This window comes from Capsicum annuum, chromosome 10, assembly GCF_002878395.1.
Source record: "Capsicum annuum cultivar UCD-10X-F1 chromosome 10, UCD10Xv1.1, whole genome shotgun sequence".
NCBI classification, from domain to species: domain Eukaryota; kingdom Viridiplantae; phylum Streptophyta; class Magnoliopsida; order Solanales; family Solanaceae; genus Capsicum; species Capsicum annuum.
In genome coordinates this window covers 21,700,817-21,722,014 of record NC_061120.1, presented here as the reverse complement: position 1 = coordinate 21,722,014, position 21,198 = coordinate 21,700,817, and positions in this window count along the sequence as shown.

Below are 21,198 nucleotides of genomic sequence, written 5' to 3'. Positions count from 1 at the left end.
GGCATTTTGTCCATTTTCTCTTCAAAATTTAGGTATGATTATGGATTGCCCATAATTTCATAAAAAGAAACAGGTTATCTACATGGTCCCTTCTGTTACACTTAAATCGTTAAAAACCAAAAAGCCTTCTCCTTCAAAAAGCTGCCAGACCTTTCCCATCAGAACTGACCCTCTTTATCAATACGTTTCCTTCTCCAATTACACTTTATCTATGATTCATGTTCTTTTTCTCCACCTTAAATACATTTCCTCCTCTTCTCCTCATTCACAACTCTTATAACCGCAAAGAAATCACTGTTTATCTCTGCTTTCACCATGATATCCTCTTTCTTTAAGCCATCCACTGACTCTACTGCTACTCCTTCAACAGCCATTATACTACATCCAAATATCACCTTACCTTCACTTATTCCTCCTCTAATATCAACCAAGTCTGATTTTGCTAGGCATCTAAAAAACCCTTTTACAAATTTTTTTTCTAACCCTCCACCATTGTCCAAACCTTCACTTCCACCTCTTGTCCCTCTTCAGATTCTTGATCAAGATGATATTCCTATTGATCGAGATGATATCCCTATCGCAGACCTATTTCCAAGAAGGTCCAGATCTAAGCTAAAAAGAAAACCCTCTCCTATCTCCATAGATAATGATAACATTGTTCATGTAGAACCCTCTCATATTATCTCTACTCCTCGAACTCCTCACACTCGAGGAAAAAAAGCAATGACAAGATGCTTTCATGGTAGAAGCACTTTGAGTTAGTAAAAAGAAACGTATGGATACATCTGATCCCATTCGTCCTCGTGAGTCTTCTCCTGAACTTCTTCTTCGATCAGTCAGAAAGAAGAAGACAATCATTACAAAAGTTCCAAAACTCTCTTTGTCTAAAAAATCATCCTCTAAACCTACTCTTAAAGCTTCGTCCTCTTCAAAATCCATTCCTACTGTCAAAGCTTCCCCATCCTCCATAGTTTCTCCTCCTAAGTCCTCTACTCGTTCAAAAAAATAGGTGAAGAAACCTGTTCCTCCTGACTCATCTAATTCTGAGTCACCTTTGACTACTGCTACTGACTTAGATCCTGATTTTGAGGTTCTAGAACCATCCTCAGATCAGGACACGCCTGAGGAACACCATCTTCACTTTCAAAAGCACAAATTAGCTAGAGGGAGGGTTATTAGTGGTTTTGGGGGTGTTGATATGTTGACTTTGTTAGGAAAAGAGTTTCAAGGATGGTCACACCTATTCCTTCAGGGTGACCTTCAAAAGAGATTTGCCAAACCTGAAGTGTATGAATTCTACACAAATGGGGTGGCCATTGGTGAGATATTTTCTACTGTTGTTCGAAAGGTTACAATGAACCTTTATGTAGCTGGTATCACTAGGATCTTGAATATTTCTTCTGGGGGGTAGGTCACTATGTCAAGGGAACTTGGCCACCTCTTGATAATCTTGCATCTGCTCTTGACATATATAGAAATTTCTCTAGAAATCCTCACCTGATCACTCATAGAAGAATTCTTAAGAGGGAGATGTCTCTACTCCACCAACTCTATTTTGATGTAATGCATAAGATGATCATCTCTAGGAAGGAAAGATAAACTGTGGCTAGTTTTCTTGACCTTACTCTCATGGAACTGTTGGACACTGAGGTGAAAACTGACTTGCCTCAACTCATATTGAACCAGATACCAAGGGTTCTCCTTAAGGAAGTAAATGGGTATGCCCTCTCTTATGAATTCTGGCTCACCCCTATGTTTGAGGAGTTTGGGGTATCTATCCAAGTGTGGTCTTCACAGACTACCAAGGATATCATAGGGAGCGTGAACCACATTATGTTACCTATTTCCATGAGGAGTGCTGATAACCCTATGCAAAGGATGAGAAATGCCCTTGCTGCAAAACAGGCTGAGGTGGAGGTTGCTCAAGCTGCATTGAAGGCTGCACAGGCTGCTCATAAGGATGAGAAAAGGGTCCTTCAAGCTCAACTTTCTTCCCTCACAGCTACTGGAAAAGGAAATAGCTGAGAATTCTACTGTTATTAGGAAGTTGACCTCCCTTATCCCCCTTCTCATCTACTTAAGCCCCTTGTTAGTGCCTTAGGGATATTTTTCTTGTTGTCTCTTGGTTTATGTTGTTTCCCTTTTTGCTATTACTGGGTTATGATAATTGTATCTTGTTCAATGAATGAAATGTACTTTTTTCTTAAAGTTTTCTGCTTCTGTTTTTTCATAATGCATTGTTGTTCTTTTGCTCTGAGTTTTGATTGTTTTAGTGATAGCCCTAGTGGCAATGAATTATTAAACAGTTATCACTTATTGGGGCCAGCTTTTTGATGATGTCAAAAGGGGAAATAATATATTATACAATGCTTATAACTCAATGACTAACTTGTTTCACAAAGTCTATGACTCTAAGTAAAAGACCAGGTTGCTCCACTAGCTTCTTCATGTTGTAAAACTAATTTGCTGATTGTTGAATATCTTTTTTAGTGCGTGAGTGAAATACTTGAATGTCATTTGTTGTAAATTCAAGTCATATATTTATATTTGTATCATTCTGTTGTGATCCTCTATTTTAAATCTTTATTGAGTGTGTCAGGTTTTTAAAATTGATGTTGTGTTGCTAAGTTTGTCATCACCAAAAAGGGGGAATTTGTTAGGGGATGTGAAGTTTTGATGATGGACATATAAATGAAACATGTTGTGCAAGCTATTCCACACAAGTGAACTAGTTACAGACAAGACTACTGATAAGATGACACTACATAAAAATAGGAGTGGATAAGCAACATGCTCTCAACACTTATCATATTAGCTAAAGTAGATGAGTGCAGCATCTAGAAGTTGAGTTGATCAAGAAATCCTGCAAAGCCTATAAGATAGAAAAGAAGAGTCTTATTCAAGCAAGGAGAGAGAGAGAGAGACGGCAAAAAGAATGGAACTACCTGGGAGTCCTATTGAAATAGAAGAATACATCAATTAAAGGACTCCATCAGAAGTTGGCTTAAATACTGTATTCAAATTTTACTTAAGTGAACCACGTTATCTTACATGTTCCCCAGATAAACAACTCAGTAGAGTAAAATATTAAAATTGGTAGGGCATGAACTCTAACATAGAGGCAACTTTGGTCCTGGTGTGGTTTACGTTACCAAACCTACCATGAAATTTTAGATCCTTTAGGACCACTGATTGCATTAGATAAAACAACTATGATGAGAACTAGACCGACTATAACCAATGCTCGGGTGGAGATTGATTTGACAATTCCTAAAGTGAATAAAGTAGAAGCGGCACTGATTGATGCTACTAAAGAACTAGACATATTCAAGTATCTAATAGATATGAAAATATCCCGCATTTCTATTTCTATTGTAAGATGCTAGGGTATTCTGATGTTTGAAGTAAAGTAAATTAGAAAAGAAACATGTGGGATATGCTGAAGGATGGATATAGGTAAAAAATTCAAAGGGTAATAGAAGAGGGAAGCATAAGGGACACCAGTAATTGGAAAACAAAGAACACTGATGGTTCAGCGGACATCCCAAGTTTTGACTAAACCATAAAGTTGTACAAGACCAAATGAGCAATCAGAACTTAATGGAGATAATAATTTATCAACACCCAAATCAGCAGGATAGTAAGATTGAAAATAGTTAAGGAGAAAAAGAAAGACAAAGGAGACTAATGATAAGTCTATAATCAAAGCTTTTAAAAAAAGGAAATAAGATAAAGAAGGGAAATATGAAAGTAGCTAAACACTTAGAGGAGAAAATTCTAAGTATTGAAGAGGGATTAGTGGAAGTCCTAGGTATTATTTACAATGTTTCGGGTACAAGAATCTGTATAAATGCAACAATAACTTCAACACAAGTTTATTTATAAATAAGAACACTTATGAAGTTCCTTAACACCTTCTACACAAGATTATAAATAATCTATCCAAGAAGTATGTTAAATTTCAGAAAAGAGATGAAATAGAATTTTAAGACCAAGTCCCCCAAATTCACGGAGTGTCCTTAAGGAATAATTCCCCTTACTATACCCGAGGTTATGAAATCTTCCTCCCAAGATCAAATGGTCTTCAATTCGAATAATAGTGATACCTCAAATTATTGGATTCAACAAACTCACTCAATGATTTGATTGATCACACAGAATATTTTTGACAACAAGAAGAATTTGTATTTCAGAAAATTTTCATACCAAAACCTGTGGATGAAAGCAAGTTTTTATAGCCATTAGGTACCTCTTCTGAAAGGTGGCAATAGTTTACTTAAAAGGTGTAACCTTTCTAGAAAATTATGTTTGTTCGTCCAAAGAATGCGTCTTTTACAAACAAGTATACCATTTTATAAATCAGTGTGTCATTTCGTTGAAGGGTGGCATCCCTTCTGAAGCATCAATTTGCTTCTACGCTGTATTTTGAAACGGTGTTTCCGCCACTGCATGCATGCATATAAATGAGGGATCAAAAACACAGAAAAAATTTATTGCATTTTTTCCCTTTGATATTTTTGAATTAAATTTTTTTCAAATAAAATTTGTCCAAAAAGATAGATCTCATCGATCGATCAGATGACAAATCCAAATCCGAATTCAAATCCAAATTTGAAGTCTAGCCGAGCCGAGCGAGCAACGACGACGACGGTACGAGGCACCACCTTGTTCTTTCCTCTCTATCCATATGGAGTAAGTGCTTCTTATTATAAAAACTTCAAAGTTCCCTTCTCCCACCAATGTGGGAGAATTAGTGAACTTTTACTTAAAAGAGTACACTTTCCATTTTGGTGTCTCTCTTTCTCTCCACTATTTTTTCTCTATTTTCTATTTGCACTTTTCATACATATTAAACCCAACAATTCCCCACATAAATGGGGAATGACTAATTTTTTGTAAAATTTTATGGACAAGTATGTGATCATCAAGAAAAGACTGATTGCGTCGGGATAAGTGAATTTCCCTTTGAACTTTCCATAGTGAACATGCATCGGATGCACTCGATCAATCCGTAGATTTGATATCTTTGAACCGTCGAGCTTTAATGTACACCTAGACAGCACATGTCACACAACTAGCCTTTTACCATTTATTGTTCTCACGGTTTTGTTCTTTTCATCCATGACCACGTCCCGATTTTATGAGAGCTTAGAGAATAGGCCTTTACTAATATTCTCCTTGAAGCGGCTTCCACTTCGCCCTCATATAGGTGATTTCTAAACGTTAGATCCTATAGATTAAACTATTTGGTCAAATCTACAAAAGTTAGATAATCATTAAAAGACTTAACACCATAAGTCTTATCCTTGTTTACTAAACATTGTCTACATCATGAGAATGGGTTTGGTATTTGACAACGTTGAACCTGTCATACACAACTTTGTTTGATCTCCTTGAACCTAGATCTTGGGATCTCTAGTCTGCTCGATAAAGTTACCGTCATACTGACTGGTCCTAGGCCTTAAACCCATTCCCTTAGATGTTCTCTCAACTCCTTCTCTAGATAGGCCTTTTGTAAGTGAATCCGACAAATTATCCTTTGACTTCACATAGTCAATAGTGATAATTCTACTAGAGAGAAGTCCTCAAATGGTACTATGTCTCTATCTTATGTGATGAGATTTACCGTTGTACATCATGCTCCCTGCCCTACCTATTGCCTCTTAGCTATCACAGTGTATACATATTGGTGCCACTGGTTTGGTCCAGTAAGGAATATCTTCCAAGAAATTCTGGATCCATTCTTATTCTTCACCGACTTTATCCAATGTGATAAATTCAAATTCTATTATGGAGAGAGCAATACAAGTCTGTTTGGATGATTACTAAGAGACAGCTCTTCCACCGATAGTAAATACATATCCACTCGTGGATTTTACTTTATTCAATTCAGTGATCTAATTTGCATCACTATATTCTTCAAGTACTGCAGGACATTTATTATAATGCAAAGTGTAGACTTGAGTATATTTAAGATACCCCAAAACTCTTTTCATTGCCATGCAATGAGTTTTATTAGGATTACTCGTGTACCGATTCAACTTACTTATAGTGCATGCTATGTCTGGTCGTGTACAGTTCATTATATACATTAAACATCCCAATACTCTTGTATACTCCAATTGTGAGTCACTTTTACCTTTATTCTTTCGAAGTGCAAAGCACACATCCAATGGAGTCTTGGCAATACTAAATTCCATATACTTGAATTTTTCAAGAACCTTTTCGATGTAATGAGACTATAACAATGACAACTCTTGTGGAGTTCTATGAATTCTTATCCCTAAGATCACTTCCGTAACTCCAAGGTCTTTTATATTGAACTTGCTCTCGAGCATTTATTTTGTTGCATTTATGTCTGAAATGTCTCTACTGATGATCAACATATCATCCACATATAAACACATAATGACTTATTGACTTGGAGTGTCGTTAATATAAACACATTTATCACATTCATTAATTTTGAATTCGTTTGCCAACATGGTTTGGTCAAACTTTGCATGCCATTGCTTAGGTGCTTGTTTTAGTCCAAAAAGTGACTTAACAAGTTTACACACCTTATTTTCTTTTTCTAGAACCACAAAAACCTCAGGTTGTTCCATGTAAATTTCTTATACCAATTCTCCATTTAGGAATGTAGTTTTTACATCCATTTAATGGATTTCAAGACCATATACAGCCGTCAAGGCAATTAACATTCGAATCGACGTTATCCGTATGTATCAAAGTAATCAAGGTCTTCTTTTTGTTTGAAACCTTTTACTACAAGTCTTGCCTTGTATTTATCAATAGTACCACCACTTTTATTTTTCTTTTGAAGATTCATTTAGATCCTAAAGGTTTGTTTCCTGGAGGAGGATCAACCAAATCCCACATATGGTTTCTTAAGATTGAATCAATCTCACTATCAACTGCCTCTTTCCAAAAGGATGATTCCAAAGACGCCATCGCTTTCTTAAATATTTGAGGCTTATTTTCTAAGAGAAATATTACAAAATTTGATCCAAACAAAGTTGACATTCTTTGACATTTCCTACGTCTTGGATTCTCATCATTATATACATTCTCACTTAGTTCATCTTGAGGTCGTTTAGACCCTCCACTAGATTGTTCATGTCTAGTTTTATACGGATAAATATTTTCAAAGAATTCAGCGTTATCTGATTCAATTACCGTATTTTCATTAATATACGGATGTTTAGATTTATGAACCAAAAAATGACATTTTTTACTCCTTTTAGCATATCCTATGAACATACAGTCCACCGTCTTAGGTCCTATCTTAACCCTTTTAGGTATCAGAACTCGGACCTTTCCGAGACATACCCACACTTTGAAATATTTCAAGTTGGGTTTCCTTCCTTTCCATTTTTCATAAGGAATTGATTATGTCATACTATGGGAAACTGTATTGAGTATTTGGTTGGTTGTAAGGATAGCCTTCCCCCACAAGATTTGCGGTAAACCTAAACTTATAAGTAAGAAATTCATTATTTCCTTCAAAGTTTGATTTTTTCTTTTCGCAATTCCATTAGATTGAGGTGAATACGGGGCCTAGTTTGATGGAAAATTCCATTCTCTACACATATTTCGGCAAAGGGAGATTCATATTCTCCACCCTTATCACTTCTTATCATTTTTATCTTTTTCTCCAACTGATTTTCAACTTTAGTTTTGATTGCCTAAACGCATCTATTGCTTCATCCTTACTATTTAGCAAATAGACATGACAATATCTCATACAATCATCAATAAAAGTTATGAAATACTTCTTCACACCATGTGATGGTGTTGACTTCATATCACAAATGTCCGTGTGGATTAAGTCTAAGAGATTGGAATTCCTTTCAACAGACTTAATGGATGCTTAGCATACTTTTATTCCACACATGTTTGACACTTTGATTTATTGCACTCAAAGTTTGGCAAAATTTCTAAGTTAATCAGTTTTCGTAATATTTTGTAATTAACATGGCCTAAACGTTTATGCCACAAATCATAAGACTCAAGCAAGTAAGAAGAAATTGAACCTTTATTGATTTCAACATTCATTACATTCATTTTGAATAGGCCCTCATTAAGGTAGCATTTTCCTACATATACTTCTCCTTTACTAAGTACAACTTTTTCAAAAACAAATACACATTTGAATCCGTTCTTGTCTAAAAGTAAAATAGAAATCAAGTTTTTTCGCAACTCAAGAAAATACAAAATATTGTTAAGTGTCAATACTTTGTTGGAAGTCATCTTCAAGCACACTTTTCTTGCTCCTTCCACTTTTACAGTAGCGGAGTTTTTCATGTAGATCTTTTCTTCTACTTAAATTGGAGTAAACGTCGAAAACAACTCCTTGTTAGCACAAACATGGCCGGTGGCACCAGAATCCATCTTTCATTCGCTAGTATTTTTCACCAAGTTGCATTCAAAAAGCATAGCACACAGATCATCTATTTCTTTCTTATACTTAGCCAGGTTTACTTGGTCCTTCTTCTTCTCTTTCTTTGGAGTACGATAATCCATAGACTTGTGGCCAATCTTGCCACAGTTGAAGCACTTTCCCTTGAATTTCCTGTTGGTTTGATCGCTTTCATTTCCAGCTTTCCTTAGCTTTTTAAAGTTGTTTTGGTCATCTTCTACAATGTTTGCTCCACTCATTGCAGAAATGCCTCTTGACCTTGTTTCTGCAGCCTTATTATCTTCTTTAATGCATAGTCATACAATCAGGTCTTCGACTGACATCTCCTTGTATTTGTGTTTCAAGTAGTTCTTGAAGTCTTTCCACATTGGTGGTAACTTCTCTATTATTGATGCTACTTGAAATGTTTTATTTACAATCAAACCTTCCACTAGGAGACCATGGATGATCACTTGCAGTTCCTTCACTTGTGAAACAATAGATTTTTTTCTATCATTTTGTATTCCAGGAATCTTGCAATATGAACTTTTTAGTTATGGCATTCCCGGTCCTGTACTTTCATTCCGCTATATACATTGTAAAGGTCATATTGCAGGCCACTCAAGTTATAATTCCTGCAGAGAAAGTCTGAGTATTTTCAACGCTCCATAATTATGAAGCATTCTTTTTCAGAGGTTTGCTTGGGCATCTCCAGAGCTTCCTCAACTATGAACCTTTGAAGAAAGAGAGTGGTAAGGTAGAAGAACATCTTCTGCTGCCATCTCTTAAAGTTAATACCCGTAAACTTTCAGGGTTTCTACGCTGGTGCCATCACCGGTGGAGCATTCGTGCGACTTGATATAGCAATACTAGTTTCCCCCACAGTCGTTACAGCGTTATGCATTTAACTATCAGTTATCATATTTCTGTCACCACAAGACAATACCTTTAGTATATCAAAATACTTATTAAAAAGTTGCAACAACTTTAAGCACTTCTTGTTTCTAGTTAAACGATAAAATTTTTATGACTTCAAATAATCAACCGAGTGATCTTTAACTTGTGATAAAGATTTTATGTCTTCAAATCATCAGTTAAGTTGAAACAGAGTAGAAAGCTTAAAGATTTAATGTAACGCCCCAATTTTCTAAAACTAGAATGTCATACGGTGCTCATGATCCCAAAGGACCACAATATAATCCTTTTCTGATACCTATACCTGAGCACTACATAATATACTTAAATAAATGCGGAAAACAGATGGAATCTTGCCATAAGGTTCAAAATATCTAAAATACTCAAAAATAAAAATTGAATACTGATATATCTATTTTAAAAGCCTCTAAATTGTCTGAACTGTGGATTTGAAGGGACATGTCCCCAACTAACTCCGTCTACTGAAAATAAACTAAGTCTAATGCCATAATAAAATAAGGATCATCCTCGAGTGATGAGGACTCACTACTAAGTCAATTGCTACTGGCTGAGTCTGGACTGCTAAGGGTGCCCTGGCTCTCGCTCTTTTGAACATATGGTATAAGACACCATAGCGCTAGAAAAAGTATGCGTCATTACTTTGAATGTACTGTTATACTAGATGAGGTAAGGCTAAATTTAAGGGCTTATGCATGAACATAACTTAACTGAATAACATGAGAGTACTGAATAAGGATATATGTATGGACTGAATACTACCTTCTGAATACTTGAACTTCTGACAACTGAGTTTACTAATACTAATATTTGCGTTTACTAACACTGAGAGTCTGAAAAACTGAGTCTACTGATAACTGAACTCTGAGTTTACTAATATCGACTGATTGAAACTGAGATCAAACCTATCTAGAGAATGATCTTCAAATCTAGTAATAATGATAAGGAATGATTGAATCCTAGTTTGAGATCAAGCCTATCTAGCGAGTGATCTGTGAATCAATTAATACTGATACTGGTTAACTTTATATGAGACCAGGCCTTTCCAGCGGGTGGTCTATGAATCTATGGAACTATCTAAGTTCCTCACTGAGCTGAATAATCGTATCTGACAGTCCTGATTTCTAAGCACTACTATGATGACTAAGACTGAACTGTAACTGTAACTGTAGGAGTTCTCACTTAACCGACATGCCCCAAATCTAAGCTAGTGGGGTCCAACTTGTAAACCCAGCTGGAAGGGTGTCAGTACCATGCCATGGGTATAGACACCACTATGGTCAAGCCTTTCTAACGGGTAACCCTGAACAAGAAGCTAAGCCTAAGGCAACGGGTGACTCCTAGAAGGTAGTCAAGCCTTAATCTAGAGGGTGATACCTGATCCTATGCTAGCTTTGCAGTTTTGAAGTACAGAGATTGTTGCTAATGACTCTGCCTCTCTAAGGGGGAAGCCGTCATCCCTACACTTGCTCGGTGCTAGTTCCTACTCCCAACTAAAAGACTCTGAACTAATTCTTAAATGAACTTAGACAGAGCTGAATTTGTTACTGACTATATAACTTGACTGATCTGACTGAGTTTGCTTGGTTCCGTTATCTGATGGAATGCTGCTTGGATTCTACTATCTGACTGAATGCTACTGAATTCTTGTTAGCTTACTAAGTTTCACTAAAGCCTAAATTGAATACTGAATACTATTGAACCGAAACTGAATACTGAGTTGGATTAGACTGATACTGAGACTGAATTGCACTAATACTGAGATTACTAAATTTTCTTACATTTTGTAACTGTTTGAATTTTACTAATCATGGCTTGATTGAGAGTATCTTGAAACTGACACTAGCTCTAGACTTGCATCTAATTTTTTGAGTATAAATACCCCCAAGACTTGATAACATAAAATTTAAAAATAACCATTCTTGAATAACCATGACAATGGACTTTCATTCACCATTACAATCACTAAAGCATTTCTTCAAGCACTAGGGAATCTTACAACGTGTAAAGGTATAGGGATACATACTAATTTCTCATAATTCATTCAATAAGGAATGCATAAGTATAAGAATGCATGCAACATATCATCATTCACTCACTAAGGAATTTCAACAAACACTTGGCATACATGAATTTATACACAATTTAGGGATTTCTTGTCAACATTGTATAATGACCCTATTTCCTTAACACGAGCATTTTATCAAATATATAGGGAGCATGTTTTGCTTATACAACAAATACTATACCTAAGTATCATGATTTCATCAACCAACATGCAACTTGAAGAGGGTTCATCATGAACATCACACAATTAATCACATGCTAGATTCAATTCTTAATACTTGTAGTCTAAATCATGAATTAAAACACAACAACACATAATCATGAACTTCAATACACATAAGTCATGAAATCTCATAAATACATAAACTTTGTAATTTTGAATAGGATTCTTGGACTTCTTGGGTGGAGGAAAACCAAGAATTAACATCTAACATACCTTAGGAGACTCTTTCTTAAAGGTTCTTGGAGAGATTCTTGGTTTCTTGAGTTTTCTTGAAGGAGGGTTTGGATCTTGTTCTTAGGGGTTGATTTTTGAGAGAAACCCTAATTTCATGTTGTTGATGAAGAATGAAGTTTTTAGCCTTGATATGATATAAATAAGTGTTAAAAAGGGTGGAAAAGACCAAAAATCCCGTTCTAAAATGACTAAAAATCACTAAATAGGATATGCAACAGTGGGTGCAACAATCCATCAAGGGCCTGACGGTCCGTCGGTCCTGACCGTCACACCTAGGCCAGAACTAAGTTCACTGTCTCATCTGCGATTTCTTGGGCGATGGTCCATCACTAGCCCGATGGTTCATCGACCTTACCATCGAGCTTAACCAGAATGAGGTCTCACTGCCTCCTCTACAATAGTTTGGGCGACGGTCTGTCGCTAGCTCGACGGTCCGTCACACCTGGGTTGTTCTAACTGCCTTCTGTAATTCGGCCATAACTTTCTATCCTGACATCATATTTTGATGAAATAGGTATCATTGGAAATCTAATTCAATTTCCCATATGAATAAAAAGTTAAAATTAGGGAAATTCTATCTGATTTAAACATTACTCACTTTGGAAGTCATCCCTAAATATTTTAGAGACTAAATTAGACTTTAAAGAAAGGTCGGGGTATTACAATATCTCCCTCCTTGGAACATTCATCCTCGAATAAGGTTGGTTAGACTGAGAATACTAGTAGGCTAAACTTACTTACTGGACATGAGCATCTGAAACATGATTATATGACTGGAACTTCTCATATACTGAGATTCCATACTGAACATGCATATCTGATGCATGGATATTTGACTGAGTTATTCTCATGAAGGGTTGACTGAAATTACTGATAAGCTGAGTTTTTTCCACCAAACATGTATGTCTAATGCACGAATATCTGACTGAACTGACTCTTGAATGCATGACTAAATATGCTATGATAACGAATACTAACTTTTTAAGGAATATCCGAACTTACAGCTGAATAGGTTTAAGGACATGAAAGCATCAGGGATTTATAAGGATCTCCCCCTTGGGACACTATGTCTCTTTAAGAACACTTAGTTCACCGACATACTTGAGAAAATTGAGGCGATGCACAAGGCACCTACGAACTGGATTATAACTGAACCTCGTGAATCTGAAACTAATGCATGACTCATGAACTGAACTTATCTAGAAACTACTAGGACTTTCTACCTTGGAATAGTTTCATGTCTGAGATTTCTGATAGTATGATTAAATGAAAAGATGAGAAAACAAACTATTCAAATCTGACTGTCTGACTGCTAAACTGACTTACTGGCTGTTCAAACTAACTCATACTGAAAACTCATGCTTAATTGGAGTACTTATTCTGCACTTTCTAGACTACACTCTCCAATTTAGCTTTAATCCACCATCATAAGTCTGCGAATACTTTTCTACACTCTGAATTGGACCATTATCAATCTACTCTAGAGTCTAGGTACAATAATGCACATAAATGACAAACTCATCCTGAAAGACTGCACCTAAAAGTATAACACTCACTGCTAATACTATCCCTTGGGCTACAACTCTTAGCTTCCTTTATCTCTTGCAATCATTGGCACATACTTACACTCTTTTCAACACATGTTTGCCCCACTACACACACCATCTTCTTATGTTTCTTGCTAGACTACTATGATCACATATCCTAACTCATATCTACACCTTCATGCTTAGTTTCAAATCAATAAATTTAAAGTCTTGCTTACACTGTTCAAGCCTATTGATTTACATTTTGCATAACTATCCCTATGAATACATAATTTGCTCAATCTGGATAATGTTATCTATCCTAACTCTACTACTTCTAAACTTCTGGGTTCATGTTTCTAACTCTAGGTCATATACTATCATAAGATGATGAGAAAGGATCTGATGGAATACTGTTAAGCCTTTGGGCGACCCTATAATTATCTGCAGGGATGGTCTAAGAAAGCCTTATCTCTAGGACTTTGAGCTTCATTGTTTCTATTACCTTGACGGTAAGGTGGAGTTGACATGAGTGGAGCATGCTAAGAATCTACATAACTTTCTTAGAGGACATTTCTATAGCATGATCTGAGACATGAAAGAAGGGAAACTTTTCCTAAAACATCTTATTGCCTCCTATACATAAATGAGATGCGCAACACACCCATGCATAAGCTCTACTAGATGCGACTTTTAGACTTTCTAGGATACTTTTGAACCTTAGGCTCTGATACCAAGTTTATAATGCCCTAATTTTTTGAAACTGGAATGCCACACAGTGCTCATGATCCCAAAGGACTACAAGCTAACCCTTTTCTAATATCTATACCTGAGCACTACATAATATACTGAAATGAATATGGAAAACTAGCGGAATCTTGTCATAAGGTTCAAAGTATCTAAAATACACAAAATTGAAAACTGAATACTGATACATCTATCCGAAAAGCCTTTAAACTATTTGAACTGTGGAGTTAAAGGGACATGTCCCCAACTAACTCCATCTATTGAAAATAAACTAAGTCTAATGCCATAATAAAATAAGGATCATCCTCGAGTGATGAGGACTCACTACTAAGTCAACTGTTACTGGCTGAGTCTGGACTGCTAAGGGTGCCCTGGATCTCGCTCTTCTGAACCTATGGTATAAGACACCGTAGCGCTAGAAAAAGTATGCATCAGTACTTTGAATATACTGGTATACTAGATGAGCTAAGGCTAAATACAAGGGCTTATGCATGAACATAACTTAACTGAATAACATGAGAGTACTGAATGAGGATACATGTATGGACTGAATACTACCTTCTGAATACTTGAACTTCTGACAACTAAGTTTACTAATACTGATATTTGCGTTTACTAACACTAAGAGTCTAAAAAATTGAATCTACTGATAATAGAACTCTGAGCTTACTAATATTGACTGGTTGAAACTGAGATCAAACCTATCTAGCGGATGATCTTCAAATCTAGTAATAATGATAAGGAATGATTTAATCTGGGTTTGAGATCATCCCTATCTATCAGGCTATCTCTAAATCGACTAATACTAATACTGGTTAACTTAATGTGAGACCAGGCCTTTCTAACGGGTGGTTTATGATTCTATAGAACTGTCTAAGTTCCTCACTGAGCTGAATGACCATATCTGACAGTCCTGATTTCTAAGTGCTACTGTGATGACTGAGATTGAACTGTACTATGGGAGTTCTCATTTAACCGACATGCCCCAAATCTAAACTAGTAGGGTCTAACCTGTAACCCTAGCTGGAAGGGTATCAATATTGTGCCACGGGTATAGACACTACTATGGTGAAGGCTCTCTAACGAGTGACCCTGAATAGGAAGTCAATCCTAAGGCAACGAGTGACTCCTAGAAGGTAGTCAAGCCTTAATCTAGCAGGTTACTCCTAATCCTATGCTGGCTATGCAATTTTGGAGTACAGAGATTGCTGCTAACAACTTTGCCTCTCTAACGGGGAAGTCGTCATCCCTGCACTCGCCCAATGCTAGTTCCGACTCCTAATTGAAAGACTGAACTGATTCTTAACTGAACTTAGATAGAGCTAAATTTTCTATTGACTATATTACTTAACTGATCTGACTGAGTTTGCTTGGTTCCATGATCTGACGAAATGCTGGTCGAATTCTACTATCTGACTGAGTGCTACTAAATTCTTGTAAGATTACTAAATTTCACAGAATCCTGAACTTAATACTGAATATTGCTGAATACTATTAAACCAAAACTATATACTGAGTTAGATTAGACTAATACTGAGAACTGCAGTAATACTAAGATTACTGAATTTCCTATCATTCTGTAATTGTCTAAATTCTACTAATCATGGCTTGATTGAGAGGATCTTAAAACTGACACTGGCTCTAGACTTGCAGCTAATTTTTCGAGTATAAATACCCCTAGGACTCGATAACATAAAATTTAAACAACCATTCTTGAATAACCATGACAATGGACTTTCATTCACCATTACAATCACTAAAGCATTTCTTCAAGCACTTGGGAATCTTAAAATGTGTAAAGGTATAGGGATACATACTAATTTCCCATAATTCATTCAATAAGGAATGCATAAGCATAATAATGCATGCAATATATCATAATTCACTCACTAAGGAACTTCAACAAACACTTGGCATACATGAATTTATACACAATTTAGGGATTTCTTGTCAACATGCTATAATGACCCTATTTCCTTCACACGAGCATTTTATCAAACATATGGGAAGCATGCATTGGTTATACAACAAATACTACACCTAAGTATCATGATTTCATCAACAGACATGCAACTTGAAGAGGGTTCATCATGAACATCACACAATTAATCACATGCTAGAATCAATTCTTAATACCTGTAGTCTAAATCATGAATTAAAACACAACAACACATAATCATGAACTTCAATACACATAAATCATGAAAATTCATAAATACATAAACTTTGTAATTTTGAAAAGAATTCTTGGACTTCTTGGATGGAAGGAACCCAAGAATCAACATTTAACATACCTTAGGAGAATCTTTCTTGAAGGTTCTTGGAGATATTCTTGGTTTCTTGATTTTTCTTGAAGAAGGGTTTGGATCTTGTTCTTAGGGGTTGATCTTTAAGAGAAACCCTAATTTGTTGTTGTAGATGAAGAATGAAGTTTTTAGCCTTGATCTGATATAAATAGGTGTTAAAAAGGGTGGAAAAGACCGAAAATTCCTTTATAAAATAGCTAAAAAATCACTGAACGGGATATGCGATGGTCTTTCGAGGACCCAACGATCCGTCAGTCCTGACCGTCGCACCTGGGTAAAAACTGGGTTCACTGTCTCATCTGCAATGGCTTGGGCGATGGTCCATCTCTAGCTCAATGGTCTGTCGACCTTACAGTCATTCTTAACTAGAAAAAGGTCTCACTTCCTCCTCTACAATGGTTTGGGCGATGGTCTGTCGCTAGCTTGACGGTCCATCGCACCTGGGCGGTTCTGACTGCCTTCTGTAATTTGGCCATAACTTTCTATTCTGACATCGTATTTTGATAAAATAGGTATCATTGGAAAGATAATTCAATTTTCCACATGAATAAAAAGTCAAAATTAGGGAAATTCTATCTGATTTAAAAATTACTCACTTTGAAAGTCATCCCTAAATCTTCTGGAGACTAAATTAGACTTTAAAGAAAGGTCGGGGTATTACATTTAATCTCCAAAAATAAGTTATACAGATTCCAAAAGTGGTTATTCCTTAAGATTGTTATTTACAATGTTTTGGGTACAAGAATTTGTATAAATTCAACAACAACTTCAACACAAGTTCACGTATAAATAAGAACACTTATGAAGTTCCTTAACACATTCAACACAAGATTATAAATAATCTATCCCAGAAGTATGTTAAGTTTCAAAAAAGAGATGAAACGACATTTTAAGACCAAGTCCCCCGACTTCACGGAGTGTCCTTAAGAAATAATTCCCCTCACTATACCCGAGGTTATGGAATCTTTCTCTTAGGATAAAATGGCCTTCAATTCGAATAATAGCAGTACCTTAAACTGTTGTATTTAACGAACTCACTCAACAATTTGATTGATCACACAGAATGTTTTTGAAGACAAGAAGAGTTTGTATTTCAAAAAATTTTGTACCAAAACCTATCGATGAAAGAAGTTTTTTATAGCCATCAGGTGCCTCTTCTGAAAGGTGGCAATGGTTTACTTAAAAGGTGTAAGCTTTCTAGAAAATCATGTCTGTTTGTCCAAAGAATGCATCTTTTTCAAACAGGCATACCATTTCATGAATTAGTGTGTCATTTTGTTGAAGGGTTGAATCCCTTCCGAAGCATCAATTCACTTCTGTACTGCATTTTGAAATGGTATTTCCACCACTGCATGCATGCATATAAATGGAAGATCAAAAATACAGAAAAAATTTATTGCGTTTTTTCCCTTTGGTATTTTCGGATTAAATTTTTGTCAAATAAAATTTATCCAAAAAAATAGAACTCATCGATCGATCATTTTTCCACCCTGTTCTTGCCTCACTATCCATGTGGAAGAAGTGTTTCTTATTATAAACACTTCAAAGTTCCCTTCTCCCACCAATGTGGGAGAATTAGTGAACTTTTCCTTAAAAGAGTACATTTCCATTTTGGTCTCTCTTTCTTTCTATTATTTTTCCTCCATTTTCTATTCACACTTTTCATACATATTGAACTCAACACTGAGAAAAGCAACTCAAGAGAGATATGAATGGAAAAGAAAAGAAGTTTGAATCCAAAGTTTTGGACCAGAATCTACCGATATTAAATAAGTTACCTAAAGTTAAATGGAATGCCATCTTTCGCCCCTTAAGGATTAGAAATGTATAGATCAACAGTGATAAGAGTAGGAAAGGGTTGAACACTTTAATGGAGATAGAGGTACAAGAGATTACACTAGATAAATCACTTTTGCTGAAGCTTAGCTTGACACTTATTAAAGTTAAGAAAAATCAAACTGATGATATTAGAACATGAAAACAGTCCAAGAAACTCAATACATTAATGTGAAATTAAACAAAAATGAATATGAAAAAGACAAATCATATGATGATAACTTGCGGCAGCCATAAACAAATATCAACATTAAAGATGTTGAAGCGGCTTTAACGAGCATCCAACCCAAGGTGGCATGGTATAATAACCTCTCACCAAGGGCTATAACAAGTTTAGGGGGTATCCAAAAAGGGGTATCTCTAAAGGTTTTAAGGAAGAACAAGAAGACAGCAAAAGAACCCACCCTTAATTTCTCTAGTGTTTAATGCACTCTCATGGAACATTAAGGGGATGAACTCACAACAAGCATTAGTGAAACTGAGATATTTATAAATTCAACTCAACACTCCATTTTTAGCTATCTAAGAACAAATTGTCAGGGCAACAAAATTTAAAACTTGGCACTTAACATTATTTATGTAACTGTAACACCAAGATATGGTTATTTTGGACAAATGACTTGGATTTTCACATTATAGAGAATGCAAAACAAAAATTTAATTGTATAACCTTCACTCAAATGTGCTTAGCTCCCATACATCTAACCATAGTATATGCTAAATGTTTGATTAGGCTTAAAAGGATGATTTGAGAGGTCTTACAGAGATAGGCAGATACAATTCAACAGCCATGGGGTGTAGTTGGTGGCATCAATGTAATACTAGAGGCAAATGAGAAGTTTGGAAGTAGACCTTACAAAATCAAAGAAAGTTTTGACTTTCAAACTTATATCAATAATTATGTGTTGAGACACATAGGTTTTATTGGAAAAAAATATACTTGGAGTGATAACAAAGGTCTTTAGAGACAATCTGGAATAGGTTATATTAGATGTTGATTGATAAAGAATGGATAGACATATTGGGAGATACAACGGTACAATACCTAACTAGAATATGCTTAGATCATGCGGCATTACAAATCATTATGAAGAAGAATGATAACAGGGATCCATAATATTTTATATATCTAAACTTCTAGGCTAAACACAAGGATTTCAAGATAGTGATAAAAAATATGGAAAGAAAAGGTAAATAGCAGTGCCATGAGGGGATTATGCCAGAAGCTAAAAAATACTAGTAAAAAGTTGAGTGAATGGTCAGGGAAAGCTTGTGGTGATATATCTATAAAGAACCAAAGATATTTGGGTAAGAGATACCAAACCTAGAAAATGCCAAATCTAGAGCTGAAAATCCATATATAAAAGAAGGTAAATGGAAAGAAGATAAAATATATCCAGTACGTCAAATTACAAGACTTAGTGCTTAGACAAAAAGCCAAAGCTAGTCGTTAAAGGATAAAGATAATAAAATAACTAAAACAACTCGGATTTTGGCCCTTGAAAATTTCTTGAGGTTTGAGCTCACTATCTTAGTTATGACTTGACCCCATAAGTCCAGGGTTTCTTGATGGGTCAGGTGTCCATAATCATAAGCTGACCAGTGTATGGTGTTGAGTTTTTATCCTAGGTACGATTTGAGGGCATGAGTCGTAAAGAATCGTGATGAGTCGATAGGAGGAGTCTTAACCAAATCATATAAGTTTATGAATTGATTATTCTTTGAACATGAGTGGCTCACTAAGACCCTTAAGGATATATTATGAGTCGAGGGATAAAATCGTATAAAGTCTAGTGTTTAGCCTATTTGAGTTCTGTGTTGACTACGACTAGACCTTACGAGTCATAGGGTCTCATGACGAGTTGGTTCATTTAGTCATAAGTATAGCAACTTATGTTCTTGGTAAGTCTGTCTTGGTTATAACTCATGGAGATGAATCGTAAGGAGGGGTTACGAGTCAACGGTTGGCTCATAGTCAAAGGCGACATTTTTCCAGCTTCTAAGTTAAGGGAATTAAAGATATTTCCCTTTTTACCCAACTTAAAACCCACGTCTTATAACCTCTTTAGGTTATCCTTGGCCCTCATAAAGATATCAATCAGACTTTGTAACACTCTCAAATCCTCAAGGTCAGGAACACTTAGAGTTTTCAAGAGATTAATCAATTGAGGCTTCCAAGGGTGATTTATCTCTATACTTCTTGGTGTTTAACGCATGTTAATCTTCTCTCATTTTCACTTTTTAAAAGCATGTGATTTAAAGAATTATTCATGGAATACTAACGCTGAGTTTTGATCTATGGGTTGAGGGTTTTTAATATAAATTGTTTAAATTCTTTTTCCATGATATTTATGAATTTATTATATTTAAATTGATAGTTGGTAAATGCATTGAGGTGCATGGAAATGGTGAATGGAAATAGGGGTACAATGGAATCCCCAAATTGATTGTTTTTGTATGAAAATTGGTAATAAACTAAACCCACTTGCACAATTGATTTTGATTTTTGCATTACCACTAGGCTTGGCTTGTTTCTTGAAACTAATGCATGGTATAAATAGTTAAATAGTTAAGGATGGTTTTAAAAACCTTATAGGGTACAATGGAATCCCCTAAATGAATAATTTATGAAAACCTTATGGGGCACATGGGAATCCCCCAGGTGATTTTAATAATGGAGTATGTGGGGTACACGAGAATCCCCCTAAGTCTTAGCTTAATGATATTGCTTGCAAGATTTAGTCGGTATGACGATACCACTTAATAATGCAATAATAATTGACTCCTAGAATTGGTGGTTGGTTATATGTTAAAATATTTTAATTGGGCAATAAGAGGGGTTGTGCTAGCTAGCTGTGAAGGTGTGAGTCTGAAGGACAGATACTTGAAACTCATGTATGCTGATATGAGGGTTGGTCTTGATGATTT